The sequence below is a fragment of the Octodon degus genome, unplaced genomic scaffold (genome assembly GCF_000260255.1).
Source record: "Octodon degus isolate 3935 unplaced genomic scaffold, OctDeg1.0 scaffold00082, whole genome shotgun sequence".
Taxonomy (NCBI): domain Eukaryota; kingdom Metazoa; phylum Chordata; class Mammalia; order Rodentia; family Octodontidae; genus Octodon; species Octodon degus.
In genome coordinates, this window is record NW_004524658.1 from 2,585,135 (window position 1) to 2,607,886 (window position 22,752).

At 35.4% G+C, this 22,752-nt stretch overlaps 1 protein-coding gene across 7 annotated transcripts in view; it reads right to left on the bottom strand.

Moving 5' to 3' along the window:
- Gtdc1 (glycosyltransferase like domain containing 1) overlaps positions 1 to 4,289 on the bottom strand; it is a 369,221-nt gene extending 364,932 nt beyond the window's left edge. For 5 of the 7 annotated variants that reach the window (XM_023721409.1, XM_023721407.1, XM_023721410.1 and 2 more), the window contains exon 1: positions 4,269 to 4,289. The gene's annotated coding sequence lies outside the window, so the exon portion shown is untranslated. The remainder of the gene's footprint in view (positions 1 to 4,268) is intronic. The other 2 variants (XM_023721411.1, XM_004636637.3) reach the window with 1 other exon arrangement.
- Between the last annotated feature and the right edge of the window lie 18,463 nt (positions 4,290 to 22,752).

The window sequence follows — 22,752 nt, forward strand, 5'->3', positions numbered from 1 at the left end:
ATACCTGTTCCTTATTATGCCCAAGATGTTTGAAATGCAGTGAGATAGTGAGGTTAAGCTTGATAGCCTAAATCATTTGATAATAACAATAAGCTTGTCTTCTGGATGGTTAACAACCTAAGTTTGCAGACCAAATTAGAGAAAAAGGAGGGCTAAAAGGAAAGCCAACATTTTGGCCCTAGCCTTCTAAGGTCAATTAAGACTCAGGACATATGAGAACTTGTATTGTAATGTCATGTACCTCGGTAGTGTCCCAAATTTTCTGATCAAGAAGATTATGGGGCCAAAGAGGAAAGTGATCGATGATGTAGAGTGTGCCTAAGGAGAGTCACATGGGGAGAAGACACTCTCTCAGGCTTTCACAGAGAGCACATTGGCCAAGCAATGGCCGTGACTCATCCACATGGCTGACATTGAGAAATGTTCTACAATCTGAGGTACAGGATCTCAGGATAAATCCTGAGGGCATTTCACCTTCTCAGACCAAAAAGCTACAACTCTTGTTGCACAGGTCCTGCTTTACCTTGGTCTTAACTATCCAGTAGAAAAGTATGAAGACGAAATATAGGAAATAAAGCCATGCTGTTAAGTTGAGCTGTGGGGGACTCAGGTCAATAATTTCTGACATTGCCAGTTAAACAGAAGACCCAATGCTATTATGGGCTACTGGACTCTTAGAATATTTTGCTGAGTTTACACACCTATAATATTCAATAACGGAACTTAGAAAAAATGGGTATACCTATGAATGTCCATTTTGTATCTGTGTATTCAAAGTGGTTGGGATAGATATGTAGTTGCATTCTCTTAATGAATAGAATGATTTGTTCTAATGGTGTTTGTAAATAGGATCACAAGTCCACATCTTGTACAGCAATTAACCACTAAGAAGAATATATGCAGTGTATTATTTGTTGAAACTGTACTTCCAATTTGATTTGAAACTCTCTCATTGCTATCTGTTTATCAATAAAACTTTGAAAAAAAATCATAATGAAGTATAGTGTATTGTATTGGCATAAAATGGTTACATTTCCTCATGATGGCATAAAATGATTATGTGAAAATTATATAATAAATATACAACAATGAAAGGCAGCAAGAGTGACTGCACACAGGAAACATTATTTTGTTTTCTTCTGGTTGTTTCATTTCATTTTTCAAGCTCTCTTCAATGAAGATAAATTTCAATTAAAAGAAACTATAAATTTTTGTTAAGTTTAGGGAACAAGGCCAAATTGTTTGGGAAAAAAAATAACAAACAAACAACCACTTCCCAATTACTGAAGGCTGCCTCCTCTCCAGGAGCTTGCAATTGACCGTCAAATTATCCTAACCAGTACTGTTATAACAAAACTTATTAAAAAACTAACCAGCAAGTATTAAAACCAATTGGGCTATAACAACCAGAATTATAATTTTAGTTTTACAAACGGTGCTTTTTTAATGCATGAAATAAAATTTTCAACTTATTTTAAAATGTAGTTAAATTATTAAATAATTGTAAATAGATCAAGATCTGTACTTATATATAAGAAATCTACAGGTATACTTTGAGAAAATATGTTAGAAAATTAAATACTGTTTGGGTTCTCAAAGCTATAAATAGAAACACGAAGCAAAATAGACAACAGAGTAACCTCAAATTTTTAAAGATCAAGTAAAATGTTAAAAATAATTTATGCATTAAATAATCAGTTATGGGTCTTAAAATAAGGAAAATATTTAATTAAGGTGAATAAAATAAAAAGAACTCCTAGTTATACGCTTAATTTCCAAAGTGTCATATATTAAGAAAGCAGAAAAACGTTATTGCATAATCATCCATATGTGTTACCTATGTTAACAAATGAGAAGCTCCAGTGGCGCAATCGGTTAGTACGCGGTACTTACATAACAAATGAAAGGAACTGGTTGGGTATTCAACTAAGAGAGAACTTGGCAACTTAAAAAGACTATCTCCTGTCATAATCACTCACATTTTCCTGTATTTACACATGTAATATATGGGGAAATATATAATAAACATTAACAATGGCATCTCAGGTTCAGCAGAGAAATATTTTTAAATGGAACTTGTAAACTCTAGTATATTCACGATCTAAACAACACATTTGATTTTCAAGTCATAGGGAATAACTCAGTTTCTGGAATTATTCATTGCAACCATTTCAATATATTTTATTTTTAAAACCATTTATTCTGAAAAGTATAACTTACAAATCTAGAAAAAAAAAAACTTCTCAGTAAAAGTATGCAAATAATTAAGAAATAAACCCTAGGAAAAATTAAATAGTAACAAAAATATGAAAAATGTAAATGCAAAAATAAAGGCAAATATATTTCACCTATGTAGGGCATACTAAGAATATAACTATAAATATATAACTTCCATATTTGAAAATAAGCATGAAATTGATTGCAAAAAGAAATCATAGTCTTAGAAAAGCATCATGTGGCAATTTTTAACTTTATTACCATTTTGGTGGTGCTATGTCTCAGAGCAGATCACCTCCAACATTAGTACTCTGACCTTCTAGAAAACTGATAGATAAAGTTTATAGCAAGAAAAAAATGAGTTTTTATGTGTCTCCAAAAGGGAATTCTTATGACACTAAAAGTCATACAGTATTATTGATTTGCTAACCAACTTCTTTTACTGCCAAATTTCAGACAAGATTTCTAGAACAATATCTAAGCAAATTCATCATAAAGTACAATAAAAATAGGCTTGAATTTATGAGTCTAGAATCTTTGCAAACTTGAAATGTACATATAAAATCATTTTTAAAATCTGTGATTGTTTCTAGTTTCCTTCGTTCCTAAAAGCAAATGTACAATGTATGGAAACAGGCATTATTTTCTTATAAAACCACCCACAAAAATCAATTAGAATATTCAAAGTATTCCATTCACACAAATGAAAATAAGTTGCTTACTAAAATGACAGTCTTCCATTTCACTGCCTTAAAAATTAAGCGGGCATGGATAATAAAAGTGTTTTCTGACTGGATATGCTTAGCATTCAAATGGGTACAATCTATAGAAAACAGGGTTTTTTTAAAATTTTCTGCCAGCAATGTTAATGATTTGCGATACAAAACTTACAATACCATGCCTTGCATAAACTTATAAACAAACATGCACAAGAATATGTTCTTCCTCTTCACCCTGAGCTTTAACTAGCATTCCCTCAGCAAACCCTTACTTTGCCTACTTTGTCTTAGACAATCATTACTCTAGGTATTTGAGAATAAATTAGTCAACAATGCAAATGGTCCTCTTATCATGCACCATTTTTTCACTAGAGTATAAAAGAATCATCAAATAAATATACATGACATAGAAATATCTGTAAAGAAAAGTAACAAAAGATAGAGGTTACTGAGGGTGGGAAGAGGGTATTTTATATAGGTAGTCACCTTGCTGATAAGGAGATGACATCTAAACAAAACCAGAAGAGAGGAAGGGGTCTATGCAGATCTGAATCTAAAGCCTAGCATGGGCAGAGAATAGGAAGGTCAGTACAACCACAGAGCAAACAGAAATTTACACTGTTCAGCATCATTTATTAAAGCATTGCATTCTAAAAATTTACCCGAAGTGTTTTGTGATGTTAATATGATGCAAATGTATAAACACAGACTCTGGTCTCTAACTTGGCTATAGTCAAGATAAACACAGATAAATGCTGTAAGATGTTTAAACTGTATTTCAGGAAGGACCAAGAAGAAATGCTACTTCAAGAGGATGAACCAAGAGTTCTAAAAATACAGCATTGAGGAGATATGACAGATACTCTTGTCCATGAACCATTTTGTTCCTTTTGCTTTTGTCTAGAATTAAGGCTAAAATATTGATTGCTCAGCTGCAGAGACACAAACCACATTCCACACTTTACCAAGATGAAGTAGGAGGAAGGAAGGCTTCAAACAGGAAAGCACTGCTTGGGGAGCCAACACACTGTTGCACACTTCTATCCATCAAGCCTCCAACTGTCCAGCAGACCCACATGTGCTTCTGGCATCAGGCTTTCTGCGCCCAGGCTCCCTACTCATCTTCAACCTAAACTGCACATCAACCTTCTAAATGATCTTCCTTCCCGCAGCTATATTTACTCTCCTTCCATTCATCCTCCAAAACGCAGAGATATCTTAATAGTAGTTCTCTGCTTAAAAACCTACAGTTTCTTCATGGAATAAAGAAAAATTAGGTAACAAAAAGTAATACTGGGGCCAAGGAGATGGCTCAGTAGAATAAGTGCTCACCTGGCAAGCACCAGGGTTTGAGTTTAATCCCTGGATCCACCAAAAAAAAAAAAAAAGAAAGAAAGAAGGAGGGGGGGGGAGGAAGAAGAAGAAGAAGAAGTAGTAGTGGTAATACCTTCTCTGTCTGGTTTCCACCTCCAAGCTTCAATTTCTGTCAATCCACCAAACAAATAATTATTCCAAATTCAGTAGACTCCTCATCAATTGTTTTAAACATTAAATACACATTCCTACCCGCAAGCACTGCTCCAACTGTGTATTTCTGAAGCCTTTCACCTTTACCACCTGTCAAATTTCTACATCTTCCCCAAGATTCAATGCAAATTCCCCCTTATCCATGAAAACCTAGTCACTGACTCATCTTTGTCATTTATTTCTTCCTCTGTTCACCCTAATCTTTGTATCTGTTTCAATTAGAGAAGTTACCACAATCTGCCTTACACTATAGCTGCACATACACTCACAATCCAGAAAATTTATATAATCATTCAATTAATCTATTCTGAATTCTCATTATTAGTTCATAATATTTCTTTACTTTTTGAGGAAAAAATGAGATAGTCCTAGACTGAAAATTGCAACACTGTCATAAAGTGAATTTTTCAGTCATTACAATGCTATTTACCTATTCATATAAATCCAAAATAATTTCAGATATCATTGAATAAGAAAATGAGTGCAGCATACTCAAAAGCATCTATAAAATATGAGCATAAAATAAAAGCTGTACAGAGAAATGCAAAGCATAAAGCCATCTAGAAAGCACTAGCAAAAAATACTAAAATTATTTAGCAGATATTTATTAAGTGCCTACTATAACCTAGATACTACTATACTAATCACTGAGAACAGAAAATTAAAAATACTGAAAGAGGGCAAAAGATTGACATGCAATATTCTTAAGTGCAAAATTTAGCCTATAAATCACTGCTTCCTTAAGCGTGCCCAAATTATATTAGTTTAAAGGCCAAACACAACTACCAATACACCTAATTCCAAGTTCAAATCTAGGAAACTATCCTGCCTTAATTATGGTTATATAAGAACTTTTCTCCCAGTGCTGCTTTTGAATGTTAAAAATGCTTCCTTTATTCTCAGTAACTATAAACTGTTCACATAGAAAATTTGAGTTCCAGACACATGAATACATTCCCTGCTTTGAGATAAGTTCTATCCATGCACAGGTTGTTTCAATAATTAAGGTAGCAACAATCCTGCCAACATGAATGAAAAAGGAGGAATTTATTTAAATGGTGTTATATACCGGTTGTTATACAGGAGACCATAGATAGTCGTTCAGTTTACCATTTGCTGTCAATTTTTTTTAAATAAAGTACAGCAAAAGTAGTTTCAGTTAGATATTGAGTTGTAAACACTGATTCACACTACCAAGTTGTACTGACTAATTTCATACACAAATTTTGAATGAAGAAGTACACTATTTGCTTCTAAAACAGTTTGGGACAAAGCAGGCAGATCACCTCTTAACTTTTCTTTTGTATATGAAATTATGTTCACATTCCCATTTACACATATATAGAAAAACAAAGTTATCAACTCTGAATTAAACTCAAAATATCACCTAAGATAAAGACTGATTTAGCATGTCCTTAGCCATTTGAGACTTCCAAGTATCTTATAACTCCTTGTAAGTCAACATTAATTATATAAAAATATCAAACAACCTGTTTACCTATTAATAAATTCACACTGCCTAGTTCATCGAAACTAAAATATTCATATAAACACCATAAAATATCTTTGTTTAATTTCCCATGCAATAACTTGCTCCCCAAAACAATAGTATTAAGCCATTATGAAGATATTATATAACCTTGTAATTACTATCATTCATTCAAAATAACTTTAACATTATTACACTTCTTTCTGCTTATTAACAACAAAAATTTCTTAGTCCAAAACTTTTCACAAATTATAAGTATTACTGTACCCTTACACATTTAAATGACTGACAATAATGACAATAAAAATATATTTTTTATCTTTCAGTCATTCATTTAAAAAGTGCTAATTGGGGCTGGGGAGATGGCTTAGTGGAATAAGCGCTTCCCTGGCAAGCGCAAGGACCTGAGTTCAATCCCTGGTTCCACAAAAAAATAAATAAATAAATAAATAAATAAATAAATAAAAATTAAAAAAAAATAAAAAGTGTTAATTGAGGTTCAACATCTAACCAAAAAGATCTAATTGCAGTTGTCCTCAGACACAGATGCATAACATTACAACACCAACATATGAACACTGGATGATCCAAAGGTAACCAACAGCAAATTACTCATGAACCACATTTCTAGAGAACCCAAAGATGCAAACAGCTAATTACATAAAAGAACTGAGGAAGAACAATAGAGACAGCAGATAACTGTGGGATGAGACATTCAACACTCATTCCAATTCTCAACCTTATCTTCCACCAAATAAAGTCTAGAATGCTAACATATTAAAGAATTTGTATTACACAGGTAGGTTTTCAACATATTTTAAGGTACAATACAGGCAAAAGTGCTCTGTGAGCAAGTACCCCTTTCTAAGAAAAGAAATAAGCAGCCATTAGAAATTTCTGAGATTTCCCTTCTTTTTCTCTTTCTGTTTGAAATAAACACAGTTTTTACAGGTGGAACAGTCACTGAAAAACTTTCAGTGCTAAGGATTGTGGAAAAGAAGGCAGTACCTAAATTCCTGATGAAATACATCAGTTACCGATGAACTAACTGCCTTTCTTAATCTTATATGACATAAAGAAGTCCTTTATTTAGTAAAATCTTCAACTACTTTGGAGTCAGGAGACATTTTCATCATTAAAAGAAAGCAATAATACAGCCCTGCCCCAGGCACACACTGAGACAGTGATTGAGACTGGGCTTGGTGGCACACACCTGTAATCCCAGTGCTTGGGAGGCTGCAAACAGGACAATCACTCTGGGTCTGATCTATGTAGTGAGACCCTGCAGACCCTGTACAAAATACAGAAAAACAAAAGCAATAATAAAATAGACATTTCAGTTAAACTATGCAAAATGACTTAGACTATACCTTTCTTGATTTAGGTTTAATCTAGTTCTTCCTAGTGAGAAGAAATAGAAGTAATTTTGAATTTATATTCCTACAATTTATTACAATTTTCAGTAATGTGGGTTACTTTAATAAGCATGGCCAAATCACTCTGAAACAGGAGAACCAGGTGTGGCAGACTGGTCAAAGAAGTAATCATGACCTGTCAATTACAAAAATCCCAGGACAGGGGCCAGGGAGATGGCTCAGTGGAATAAGCGCTTCCCTGGCAAGCGCAAGGGCCTGAGTTCAATCCCTGGTTCCACCCAAAAAAAAAAAAAAAAAAAAAAAAAATCCCAGGATGCAGGGACTGGGAAGATAGCCTGGAGGCATAAGCACCTGCCTGGCAAGCACAAGCATCCAGATTCAATCCCCAATACAGTATGCCATGCTGGCCACGGAAACCAAGCATGGTGATGCATGCCTATAATCCCAGCACTGGGGAGGCTGAGATAGGAGGATCATTATAAGTCAGAGCTGTGTAGCAAAACCCTGTACAAAATAAACAAAATATTTTTAAATTAAAAAAAAAATCCCAGGATACAGATCAGTTTCAAAGCCCTGTAATGTGCAATTCTCATGAGAACTTGAGCAATCTTTAATTGAAATGGTCTAGACCTAATGCCAGCCTGAAGGGTGGAAAATACATAGACAACAGTCGCCTTCCAACTCTCTGCCACTGTATTCTTTCACAGCAGCCTGCTCTCAGCCCTACAGAGCAGTGGTGGCAAACCTATGGCCTGTGCCGCACAGCAGGCTGTTTGTATCACTGCAAGCTCTAAAACGCTTGCCATCACTACAACATATATTACTTTCCCTAATTTTTTCTTGGCCCAAGCTCACTCTATAGAGCATGCTTCTTTTCTAACCTTCAATAAATGCAAAACCTTCCTACAGTTTGCACTTGTCTTGACTAATTTTTGTTTAGGACACAACAAATTAAAAACCACATCTGGAGGTGACTCCAGCACCCCAAGACCTTACCATGCACACATATTTGGCATAGCTAGCCATGAGAAAAAAGGCACTCTGGAGCACATTTTGTTGTTGTTATTGTTTGTTTCTAAAATCTTTGGCTGGATTTTTGTTTTTTTTGTTGTCACTGCTTTGTTTTTGCCATTGTTTCTTTTTCTGTACCTTCCCTCTCTCTCCCACCCTATAAACTGTGAAAGCTTCTTCATAGTGCTAGGAAGAGCGCTACATTTCTCACCATGTAGGAAGGCGAAGGGAGTAGATGGCCTCTGTTTCTTTTCCCATCAAGTAAAAAGCAAGAAGTCTGCCTCCTGAAGCTTATCTCCCCTTTTCTTCTTTCTCTTCCCCATTTATAGGTATTCATTGAGGGTAAGAGTCATTAAGGAGCAAGCAGAGAGCCTGCTTTTAACCCAATGGCAGAGCAAACTGTGTAGGTTCTATGTGTGTGACCTATAACTGAGTATGATTTCTGTCTTCATGATTCTGTTCTCCGAGATATTTTCCTCAGCTTTCTTACTCTTTGGATCAAATTAGCTATTGGTAACTTGGTTTCCTTTTAAAATTAGCCCAGTACCCCAGTCTATCCCTTTCATGTTCAAAGTCTCACCTGCGCTTCTCCCATAGATGGCCTTTTATGGATATCATTCAATGGATGCTCTCTCAGGCCTCATTTCAACCCAGTTGACCTTTCTACCATGAATGGCAGCCATTTTGGTTTATGATGTAAGTTCATCATATGGATGAGACACATTGGTTTAATGCATGGGTTCACCACACTGATTCTGCCATGATTCCTGGCCACTTTATTTGTTTACGTGAGTCAGTCACATGGTTCTGTGTGCTTGTTGGATCTTTTCTTTCTTTTTTACTTCTTTTTGTTGGGTTGTCTTTTGTTTGCTTGTTTTGGGGTTTTGTTGGGGGTTTTTTATTGCTATTATTGTTTTCCACTAAAGTTATGGTTACCAGTAAATTTAGCCTCCAATTTTAGAGAACATATGGACCACCTTCTTTTTCTCTTTTAAACTGGGTTAGATCCTCCCCTCACATCTTCTAATAAAACTTCAAGTAATTTAGAGACATATCTCATGGCTTGAGCAGAATAATGAACAGCCAATGAAGCCCAACTTAAATGGTTCTACACATTCAAAAGTACAGCCATCTTTGTTCTATAAATTCTTTAAAGTTTTGTTTTGTTTTGTTTTAAGAGAAATTATTGTGGCTGTCTTCACCCAAAGGCTATGACAAAAACTCTGTCCAGAGGCATACCTTGTCCAAAAAAAAGTTGCTGTTTGATAGCCACCCTGCCTAAGGGCAGTAGCAGTTACAGCAATGCTCACAGAAGCTGCAAAACAAACTTTGGGGAAAAGTCTAGAAGTCCTGACTTCCCATTTGGTCAGGGCTGTTCTTGAGAGGAAAAGTTAATTGCAGTTAACAGGAGAACAGCATACCAAGTATCAGTCCACACTCTTATGTACCTCTGAGGTTAACATAAAGACTTGTACTACACGTAATCCTGTCTCTTTGATGGTTATTGACTCCGAAGTTGCCATGCTTGTGAACACAGGATTTCACAGACCTGTGCAAGTAAGCAGGACATCAGTGACCTGCCCTTCTAAGACCCTGCGGAGGTATCATTCATAGATGGAAATAGCTTTGTCCAAGAAGTACATCAAAGAGCAGGTTATATAGTTTTCAGTTTACAACAGGGCATTAATGCTAACCCTCTCTGGTCAAGAACCTCTGCTCCATAAGCAGAGCTCTTGCCTCTTATTCAGGCACTGATATTAGAAAAAGGCAAAAAGCTAAATATCCACACAGACTCCAAATATAACTTTCTGGTGCTACATGATTATGCAGCAATCTGGAAAGAAAAGGATCTGCTCAATACTAAGCAAATATCTATAAAGCACAAGCAGAAAATTCTAAAAATCCTAGAGGCAGACTCTCTTCCCAAGCAGGTCACTATCATTCATTGTAACAGAAAACAAAAGACAGGTCTAAAGTCTGTTTAGGAAATCAAAAGCCTAACAGGTAAGCAAGAAGAACCCCTTTACAGCCCCTCAAGATCCTAACTTCATTCCCAATTCCTACCCTGGTTAAATTATTGAGAGTCTGAGAGACATAGCCTCAGCAAATCACCCATATTGAAGACCTAATTAAAAACAGAAACATTAATACAGATACCCATCTATTTATCTATACCTGGAGCAATACTGGAGTCTCGTGTTTTAAAGAGGAGCCTAATTTATTTAACCATTCATACCCCCTTGGAAGGTAAATGCACCTTAGGACAACAGGAAGGGCTTAAAAGGGACTCTGGTGGTATTTACAAAATAAACTGGTCCTTCCTCAAGGGACATAGTGAAAGGCTATAGAAATCCTTCATATTTGTGTCTATATTTAAACAGATGCTGCACTGAAAGTGATCACTCAAATATTAAAAGGAGGGCCGGCCAAATAGCTCAGTGGTTTAAAGTGCCTACAAGCAGGCGCAAAGGCCAGGGGTTCAATCCCCAGCCCTGCCATGCCAGCCCCATCCCTGGGGAGCGCTGAGATGGCAATTGAGACTGGGCATGGTGGTGCGCACCAATAATCCCAGCTCTTGGGAGGCTGAAAACAGGTGGATCACTATCAGTCCGATCTAGTGGTGAGAACTTAAACACCCTGTAGACCCTTCCCTAACATACAAAAAATAAAATAAAAATATAAAAATATTTACAGGATTAGGACTATTGAAAACACCCTGCAGGTCTCCATTCCATGCCTACATGAAAGAGAGGGATATATCATGGGGAGGACTTTACTCATGTGCCACCATGTTAGGTTTTAAGCAGATACTAGTCCCAACTGACATCTTTATAGGCTGTATTGAGGTTTTTTTCCTACCCAATCAGATAAAGTTCCATAGGTAGTCAAGGTACTCCTTAAAGAGATCATTTCCCAGTTGGAACTATCACAGTCCCTTTAGAGTGACAACAGGTCTTCTCTTACCTCTCAGATCACAGGTGATAAGTGACTTAGAAATAAAGTGCCATCTCCATTCTACATGGAGACCTCAGTTTTCTGGAAAAGTTAAGAGTCAACCAGACCCTAAAGCCAGCTCTGGCAAAATTTTGCCAAATGACATCTTAGTCTTGGCTCCAAGTTATTGCAAACTGCCCTGATGAAGGTGGGAAAAAACCTAAAAACTGGGCTAAGTGAGTCTATATGAGATGTTATATGGAAAGCCTTTTCTATTTTCTGATATAGCAATAGACTCAGACTGTAAGACTCTTACAATATCTTATTAATTTAAGCCAAGTAGAGTGGGCTATCCAAATGCTTGGGAAGAGTCCTGCCATTTCCTAACCCAAGAAGACTACCTAATGTCTGCCCTGAAGACCAAATGCTCATTTAAGCTTGAAAAGAAGAAACTCATCCAGACCACTTATAACCAAAATGGAAGGGCCCCTTTTAAGGGATCCCACACCACAGTAAAGGTGGAAGACATAGATAGCTGGATTTACCTTCCTAAGATAAAACTAGCTCCGCTTCTGTCTTTAAAAAGAAAAAAAAAAGAAGAAAGCTATGCCTGTGAACTGCTGAGAACTGAATTTCTTCTTCAAAAAGCAAGACTCCAATACTGCTCAAATACAGGTAAGTAAATGGACACCTGTATTAAGCCTCCTGTTTTAAATCAAACCCATTATGTGGGTGATCTTGCTAAAGTGGTATCTCCAAAGCTGTCAATAATTTATCTAACATTCCTTCCTGCCATACTTACACTTCCACAGGAAGTGTGGAAATCTCACATACTCCTCATATTTGGGCTCTACACACCAATCTAACAATAAAGTTACTTCCTTTCTCCCATCAAACTGACAGCACAGCATCACTCTTTTTTTCACTTTCTCCTGACAGATTTTTCTTCAACCCAGCTTCTGACCCATAACACCCCAAAGAAGTTGGAGATCATAGTCCCCAGTATATAGGGCCTATAACCACTTGCAGCAGAAAAAGCTATATGAAAGCAGATACCCCCACTCCCCACTCCCAGAAGCCCAAAATAACTATGGGGATTTCTGTCACTCAGGAAAAAAATGAGGCAGGAGAATAGGGCCTGACAAATGGGCTGAGGAGGTAAATGAGACCTATTAGTTAAAAAATCCCAGGACACATGTACAAACCAATTCTCAAAGCCCTGCACATGGACTTCTGAGAACTCAAGCAGTTTTTCAGTACAACACCTGAGACCTGGCACTTGCCTCAGAGTAGAATATACAAAAAGGATAGTCACCTGTGTGCTCTCTGCTTCTGTGTTCTTTTACAGCAGCCTACTCTTACGCTACTCAGTGTAATTCTTTCCCTAAGTTTTCTTGGCCCAAGTTCACTTTATAGGGAATGTTTCTCTTCCTAACTTTAATAAACAAAACCTCACTCTCATTTCCACTTGTCTGGACCAACTCTTGGTTCAGGACAGGAAAAAAACACCTCTAAATAGAAAACTTAGCACCCCAAAATCTGGCAACAATTCCTTTTGGAATTCATTTACTATACAATCATTACAATATTTTTCATTCTTTTCCTAATTGGACACTTCAATCCCCAAATCCATAAAAAAAGAAATTTTATAGAAGGCTAGGTATGTATCATTCATAAAGGCTAAAATGTACACATATAAATACCTGAAGGTGAGGAAAAAAGGAAGAAGAAGAAGAATGAACAAAAAAAAAAAAGAGACCTAACCTTTGGAAGTGTAAACTACACCATTCAATTCTGTGAGCATTTTAGAAAGTACTTTTAGATAAATTTAGAAAAGTATAAGATAGCAGCATGTTTTATATAAGAAAGCCCCTACACTGACTCTTGTTATTAATGACTTTATTCTTGACATTTTTTCAAACTAGAAAAATATATATCTTGACAAATATTTGTATATAGTTGACAACTGGCATTACTATATAATTATTATATGCCACTTATGTAAAATCTATAGTAATCTAAGGTAATAATCATTCCTTTCTCCTGGACAAATTTTAAACCTGTACTGTTCTTAGGATAATTTCTGTTGTACAGTGTTGCAAAGATTCATTAATTTCAATTACCATCAACTCAATACACCACATATATTTTTTCGGCCTTTTTGTTCAAGTATGTTTCACTGTGGCCATTCAAAAGAAAATTACACATTCCAATAACATTTGAGTTCCTCTCAGTTACCCTTTCAGTGGTTCAGAGTAATGATAGAGTAAAAAATCACTTTCTGCACAGGCTTTATTCCCCCTACTTGGTAGAATTTCAACTTCAAATTTATTTTGCCAAAAACCAGTGGGTAATGTCTAATGTTCTTCTCTAACAGTGGCCTACTTTGGAGGGAAGAAAACGGAATCAGGAGAAATTCATGTAATTTATAAAGAATCATTATACAATACAAACATTCTCTTATACTATTCCCTAAAATAGAATTAGAGAGCCATAAACTGTTGGTGTAAGAAAAGATTACAAACAATTCAGTATCTCTTGAGTACAGGTAATGGCTAAAATGGTAAAATTATTGAAAGTTATATAGCCCTAAGTTTTTGCTGATATCAAGGAAAAAGAACTACATAAGCATAAAACATGTAATTTATAAATTTCTTAGCACTATACACAGGTAGTCTTCCTCTACAGGATAGATAAAAATTTACATTTTTCCATGAGACATAAAAACAATAACTGTAGTCAAATAACAAAAGTGCTTTTTACAACCAGTATTCAAAAACAACCTACAACAATCCATACAATCTCAAAAAAAGTAATCAGAGCCTAATAAGACCCCCTTGTTTATAACATCATCTCAATTTCAATTTCATGTGCAGTCATCTCTTTTTAAAACAAATGGATCTGAGGTCCTTATGTGATACAAAGTCCTTTTTCTCAGGCCCATTTTTATTTCATTATCTTTTTAGGTGCACTAAAGATTGAGTTTACAATAAACTGAACAGACAGCGTACAAAAGGCTTTTAGAACTATACCATATGGTCCAGGGAAGGGAACAATCTGGACAATCCCCATTTCAATCTGCAAGCTTGTCCACCTCTATAACACATTATACCACTGTAATAAAATATTAAGATGGAAACGTAACAGCAAAAATAGTCTATCTTTAGCACTACCAGGCACCCACTATTCCAGAAATTTACTGATAAATTTAATAAACAATTGCTTTAATTTATATCATAAGCTTTGGGGGGGGTGCAACACCAGGCGTACAAGCTGAAGCCACTATGCAGAAGAAATGATATTTCAGCCGGGATGTGTGTGAGTATTCAACTTATGCTTCAGAAATTTAGAAGGAAAAAGAAACACTTTTATAGGGGCATATTGGCAGGGGCTGATGTAACAGATGACACATTCTTGGAAATCAAATAAAAGCAATAGGGAAAAACCCATTGTTGCCTGGTGAAGGCCTAATCACATGGACACAGCTGGAACCAATGTAGATCATTCATTAATAAAACTGCATTGTAGTAGCCACTTTTTGATGCATTTCAATTGCTGCTATAGCAAATCCCTGAATTTCTTTGTTTGGTGTTAGTAAGATTGTTTTAATGGGAAATGTGAGAAGATTCCGGAAAGGGAGAGAAAAATCTTTTTTCATACTGAAAATAAGACTAGTTCAAAAGCTAAATGTCATTTTACCTTCAAATCTACTTACACTATCAGCAGTTTAAAATATGCAGCGTAAACCTGAAAAGAAGGAACTCATATGGTACTATAGATAAAAAATGAGCAGTGTGAGATGCCGTGGAAAACACAAAATACCTGTGAAAGCATTTTACAGAATGATAAAGTAAGATGTGGGAGTGGAAAAAATTAAAATGTACCAAAAATTAGGAGAGATCAAACAACAGGATAAATATGTATCCTTGCATGAAATATTCTCTACTGAATCTGAACTATGCATGATATGCCTTATGTAAACATTACTCATAATTCTATGCAAACTTAGATATCATTACTTGTAATTGTGCTCCTTATAAAATACCAAAGAATACCATAAGTCACCAACCTGAGGTTATCTATGAAAGTTGTACCGAAATGTAACTGAAGTCAAATATTAAATACTAATTATTATTAAAAATTGGCACTTGACATGATAAAATCTTATTTAAAACAATACTACTTATTTATTCCATTTTGCTGTTATCTAATAATTTTTTCCATGTTTCAACAGATATATGATTAAATTACTCTTATTCATGAAATTAGTTACTCATAATTCTGAAAAAACATATCAAACTAAAAAATTACAGCAATTTTTACTACATGTTCTGAATTTTTGAACGTGTAGGACATACTACATACAAAAATGAAAAACTCAAAAACATTTACAAACATTACAATTTTTAAGCATAGCACATTTCTCCTATACTTTGTGTATTGTTGGAATAAACAAGTAACTAGGGTGATTCATATTGCATTTTCCAAGTCACTGAAAAGCATACATTCACCATGTAAAACTAACAGCTCAACTACTAATAAAAATTACACCACTGCAGAAGACACATTTAAGGTCAGCAAACAAAATTTATATGTAATAAGCATTATTCATTATATCTAAGCATAAAGAATATATACCAATTCTCCATAATCAATGTATTTATGATGTATCAAAAACACATGCTAATATAAAATTAAGTGGAAAAAAGGACAACAGGTTATTGTCCATGTTATCTTTAATCACCAATGCTAACATCATAAGCTCTTGGTTCAGGGTATTTAAGATATACTGTCATGAACTAAGTGAATTAAAAGAAAAAGGTTTCACTGGCAACCCTTCACAATAAAGCTTAAATGGTAAAGAGTCATTAATATAACCTAATAGTCAAGTCACTGTGATTTTCTTAGCAGTCGTGCAGGGAAAAAGGGGAGGGGCTTGAGTACAAGTTTTACAAAAATCACATGGGGAAAATGGGTATTGTAGCATTTATTACATGTAGATTATACATAAAAAGCAAATTGAGTAGTTGTTTGTTTTGAGAAATTAATGAGTTAATATGTTGCCAAACCTGTCTTGAATAAGGGAAAATAACAGGTGAGTTTATTTAATGCATAGTTCTAATATACCTCTGTTGCACAAATACTTTTAATGATTCTAAAGCAATTTCTAAATTTCTTAAATATATTTAAGGGGCTTTAGATTGTGCAACACAATTTTTATTTATTTTCAGTATATATGACATGCAAAAACATTCACATTAATAATTCTAACATGAACCACTGGTTTATTTTCTTTTTAGTCACATCTGTTACACTGTTACAAAAATACAAGTTTCTTTTTCTCCAAAGTAAATTTTTTTACTGCCAAAATTAACTGAAGTTTTTAAAGCGGTCAAAATAATATCAATCTCCTTCTAAAAGAAAGACACCCTCTCTCATTATTCTTATCTTGATTACAGAACACTAATTTTTAAAATGGATCACTTGAAAAAAAATCATTTGGTTTTAGTTAATACAACAGAAAATACATTTACATTTTGAGGAACATTCGACAAAATTTCACAGAATGCTCGTTCACAATGAAAATCTAATCTGCTCAAATATCTCCACGTAAAATTCTTACTACCACATTTTCACACTCCTACCAGTAGATCACTAACTATACAGAGAACTGGAAAACTTAAAGGCACTCCAGCATTTTACATTGCATTTTAATTTCAAAGGAAAAAAATTAAAGACACATTCTTTTTTTTCATGGAAATTCAATTGTTTATCTACCAAAACTTAACAAACATTCTAAAAATGAGTATTGAATCTATAAAAGATATGAACTGGCCCTCAGTTTTAAACAAAAATAGAAAATAATGGCAGACTTTTTGGTATCAACAAGAGATATGTTGGCATAAAAAATCTATATTGTACAAGTAAATATTGCAGAAAAGTTTCCATCCAAATAATAAGCTATGCAGTAGACAACATCCCAACTAATCAAAAATACCATGTCAACAATACCACAGTTAGCAATATTCAAAGGGGAACATTTTTCAAAGTGTGGCAAAAATGCAATTGTGAAGGAAATCTTTAAGAAAGCTGGAAAGGCAAATTTAGTACAAGCTTCTATAAGGAACAATGCCATTTACTAAATGTAGAAATTTCAAGAACTATATGTCTATTTCAGAACAAAATACTTTCTTTCCCACAATGGTAGCCTGCATGCAAAGAGGAAGACAAGAAGAGAAAGAAATTATCTACATAGAAAAGACCAAGGTTGCTTGCCTTCCTTTAGTCATACTGTGAGGTAGACCCTCTGCTTCACAAACACCACTGCCAGCACCAAGTTACACAAAACATTTTGGCTGTAAGCCTGAAACAGTGCCAGGCTGTTTCTTATTTTTGTGCTAGACTCCCTCAATTGAGACAGTGTGGGATTGTCACTTTGATGTACATAGAGAACAAAGAATAATAAGTATGTGGCAGGGTGGGGGCTGCCCCTTTAAAGTTTAGGTTAGCATTTTGTTTTCTTTGACAGGTCTTGAAAATACCCAAGAAACAAGAGTGATGCTGAAGAACATATCAAATGCCAAACAAAAATAAACACTGAATACGATACTATTGAAAGTTTAAGAACCATATGAAAGACTAACATTTCTAAAAATCAGATTTACAGGGGGCCCAAAACATATAATTTATTTAGTATGAAGATAGATTATAAAATCTGGCTAAAAGAAAACTAACATAAGTATTATAATTTTTAGATAACTACAGAGAGGCAAATATATCAGCTACTATTCTGATCTTGACTTACATAGAAATAATCTGAGAAAAATATTTTAACATTTGAATCAGAATATTTCATGCCTTCACATGGAAAGACTTGGTAAATGATAAGAAAAATATGTGTGAAGGATTAAACCACAAATCATCTAGAAAGTTGCCACAGACACAAACAGGAAAATTGTTTCTTCTATGCTGTTCAATTCTATACCAGTAGAAAAGCTAACACAAGTATGTGCTGTTTGAACCTTCAACTAAATATACTATCTAAATCTGGTGACTAAGAACACCAATAAGCCATTATCTCCTACAGTATGACCTTTTTCTCTCTAATGCATAACAGAAGCAGAGGTGGAGGTCAATTTTCTCCATACCAAATGAAAAGAAAGAATGAACTGTGACAAGCCCGGATCCCATGCTGGCATACTTTATACTAAGCTCAGCATCATCTAGATGCAGTATACTTGTCCCAGCCAATCAAATGGGAAAAAGTTGTTCAACTAATAGTGTTGAAAGATAGTACCAAAGACCTACTGAAGTCTTTCCTCCCACACATCCCTACTGAATCAGCTAGTAAAAGAAAGCTAACGGCTGTTACAGAAATAGCAATGAACTAACATATTTGCCTCAGATGTCGCACATGGAAACACAGAGCATTTACCACCTGAGCCTATCTAATTTCCAACAAAATGATCCCCTGCCCAGTTTTGTTTATAGTCATACAATCTGACAACAAGTCAGACAATCAGTACTAGCAAGCAGGGGTGATGATGTCAGGAAGAAAAAGAATAGTGGTCAAACTTCAAGTAATAGCCATGCTTCTCTTATTACTCAAATTAGTGCTAATGCATGACACTCCACAATGACTAAAGCTGTATGAAAGGCTTCAGATAAAAATATTTACATTGGGTGGCATAGCTAAGTTGCCATGTAACTAAAGAACATATTATTTTGTTCTTCACTGTTCTCCTTTTATATGTCCCTTTCTTTCCTCTAGCATATACTGTTGATTCTATTACTACATAGGACACTGATAGTCCTAGGCAAAGCATTCATGTACTGCCAAAGAAATCCAAAGAATGATGTCTGGCTGGCAACAATTCAGCAAAGAATATGAGGCAAAAACAGAAAGCAAAAGAATGAAAGGTGTAGAAGAAGCCAAACAATTGGCTGTTTTCTCTGTTCATTAATGGTACAGATGAAATGGGGGGGAAATTTGGAAAAAGCAGCCAACCTAACTCAATTACAAGGGAAGATTAAAGGAGTTAAATGTGTATAACTTGGCTGACAACCAACAAACAATATGAAAGCTGTCCACAACTCTCCAATACATATACATAAAAAGAGTGGGGGATTTTCATCTGCTAGAGAAATACAAATATATGAAATAATAACAAAGTAAACTAAAAATAAAGAAACTTGACTTGAAGTAGAAAGGCTGGTTCCTTCTATTTGGAAACACTTTACTGATCCACACTGGAACAAACAGTACATGTTAGGAAATACCACATACTGAGGGGGAACTGAATTAATGGAGATATAAAAAGTGAAATCCCACTTATTACCTGATGATCTGAACATACCGATGTCCTTTTGTATATGTCTAATCTGGCCTAATGCAAAGGTACCTGTAAGATTATTAAGGGCATAATTATTTCATCAAAATAAACCCAGTGTGAATTCTGAATGTTGACCTGAACAAAAGCTGACTTAAATGATCTATTTTTGTTTTTAGATATTCCAAGGCAGGAAAAGAACATACAAGAAAGTGAAATGTGCTCAGTTATTTTTAAATAACAAGAACTTTTTCAGTCTTGCCAAGTATCTCCCCAATCAATTATAAATAAAAGTTGAAAATAATAATTTAGATTAGCTAGTTATAATGGTACAAGACTATAACCCCAGCATTTGGGAGGCTAGTACAGGAGGATTGCTTCAAGTTTGAGACCAGTCTGTACTTCACAGTGAATTTAAGAACAGTCTGAACTAAATTGACCATGTCTCAATAATAATAATAACTATCACCATTATTCATATTAGAAGTGCTTAACTTTCGTTGGAGGATAGCCTTCAGCACTCTATGTACTCCTGAATCATATATATAAAACTTCTGAGTTTGTGTAAGTAGATATCTCACTTGGAAGAAGGTCAACATTTTGTCTGATTTGCAAGAAGGTCCATAGTCCAAAAGATTTGTCAAGAACCCCTCCTGAGGACTGTCTAAAATCTCAAAGACAAATTGGAATGCCTATAAATATCAGTCCAGGTTTTGGATTTCTATCCCAAGGAAACAAAAAAGGTCCAAAGACAATTATCTCAGGTAAATACCTTTTTTTTTGCTTTTGCGGAACCGAGGATTGAACTCAGGCCCTTGAACTTGCCAGGGAAGTGCTTATTCCACTGAGCCATCTCCCCGGCCCCTCAGGTAAATACCTTACAACCAAGAGTAATACATCAAATGTAAAGTATTACTTAACTTGCATACTCCTATATTCTCTGAGACCCAGGTAAAGGTCTGAAGAGGACTAAGACTTTAACATATACCAAATGGCGAGTATTGTGACATTTTTGGTCCTGCATATATAAAGTCAGAGTCTTAGGTATCAATACCGACAAGATCAGAAACAACGTAATAGTGCATCCAGAAAATGACCACATGACAAGCAAAACAGGACAAGCAATCGAAGTAACAGGCTCCCAAACAGTTCACATAACATAAAATTATAGGATTAGTAAAATACACTTCTTAAAATAGTAACTTTAAACAGCATCAGAAGAACCAGGATGTGGGGCCGGGGAGATGGCTCAGTAGAATAAGCGCTTCCCTGGCAATCACAAGGGTCTGAGTTCAATCCCCGGCTCCACAAAAAGAAAAAAGAAAAAACCAGGCTGGAGAAACTTCAAGACACCAGCTTTGAACAAGATAAGAACTCATTCATAGCCAAAGGTAAAAGAAAAGTAAGAAGGGGAAGGAGGTATACTGAAAAGACAGAAATCAAGTAAAAGGAGAAAAATAAATCCCTTTTGAGATAGCCTGTTTCACATTATGATCATGAAACATATTCTGTCAAAAATAATCTATTTAGACATTTACCTACTGAGCATCTACTAGCCATTGTGCTCAGCACTGAAAATTCAGCAGTGGATATATCAAAGAAAGTCCTGCCCTGCTGGAGCTTAATTTGGGGAGTGAGAAAGAGAAGCAGGGAGACAAGTGTATCAGCAGTATCATTTCAATCTATGCTACATGATAGGAAAGAAATAAACAAGATGATATGAGTAACACATGAAAGAGTGACACACTTGCACTATCTACTATGACAGAGAGATTTTCACATCAATTTTCAAAGTCACTCAGGGTTTTAGACAACTAAAACCAAGAAAGAACCAAAGGGACAGCTAATTGGACACCTGCACTTCAAGAAGTGAAAAACGGATATTCCGTTTCACACCTATACTCCTAGAATGACTGATCGTTTTGTGATACACACTCTAGCATTAGATAAGCTTAAGAATAAGTAACTGAATGGCATTTATTTGCTTTCAAAAACCTGTGTAAGAATACTGTGCACTTTGTATACTTAATATAAAGAAATACCTTCTGCTCAAATTTTATCAAGTTCCATTCAATTCTAAATACTTTTGGTTTTACTCCTAAAGACAAATCTCATCAATTTCTGTTATCAAATAGAAAAGACAAAGTAGTGTCACTAAGAGGAATCTACTAATTCCTACCTCAGGGAGTGTATGCCTTTGTGCAGTATCCCCATGCCATATAGGGTTAGTCTATGTGAAAGTGACAGTGTCTTTCCCAGTAATGGTGAACGTTTTATAAACAATACACTGAAGCATGTATGCCACAGGTTCACCACCACTGATCTATCCTAAAAGAAAGGACAGCTGCCTCGTTGTTCTTTTGGGTCACTCACTTGGGAGATGTTGCCAGTTGCAATATTGCAAGAACACTCATGCAGTCCTTAGGCCTCCACATGTCCTCTTGCCAGACAGTCAAAATGACCTTAATAGCCACGTGAGTGAGCCGTCTTCTAAGCAGATCCTCCAAGCTAATCAAACTTTTATATGACTGTTACTGGCTGACATCTTGACTCCAACTCATGAGAGACCAAGAGCCAGAACCACCCATTCTGTCCAATTCCTTTCTAGCATGTACTCTACCTCCCAAACTGTAGAAGCCTGAGAGCTAAAACCTGTACTTCCGGGATGCTCTCAGATCAGGCTTTTAATGGTGAACCAGTTCATGTAAATCTATGCAAGCTTTTCAAAGTAGAAGTGTGCAAAAGTATTGGTCAATTTTCCACTATTGTAACAAAATGTCTGACAACTGAAATTTAAAAAAGAAAAGGTTTATTTTAATTCACAGTTACAGAGCTGTCAGTTCATGGTGAGCTGGGTCCAAAAAAGAGAATGACAAAGGAAAGCTGCTCATGGCAGACGGGAAGAATAAAAGGCAAGAAAGAGCCAGAGATAGAAGGAAGGGCTAAGGGCAGGATATACCCTTCAAAGGAATGCTAATAATCTGCTGCCCAACTGGACCTATTCATCTTCCTAACAGTCTGTTCAGCTATAAGCTTATCGGTGAATTAACCTATTGATAAGGCTACTACCTTCAGGATGCAACACTGTAGATGAAACCATAACTACTCATCAAAGTAGTAGCTAATGATAACATCAAACTTTGTAACCA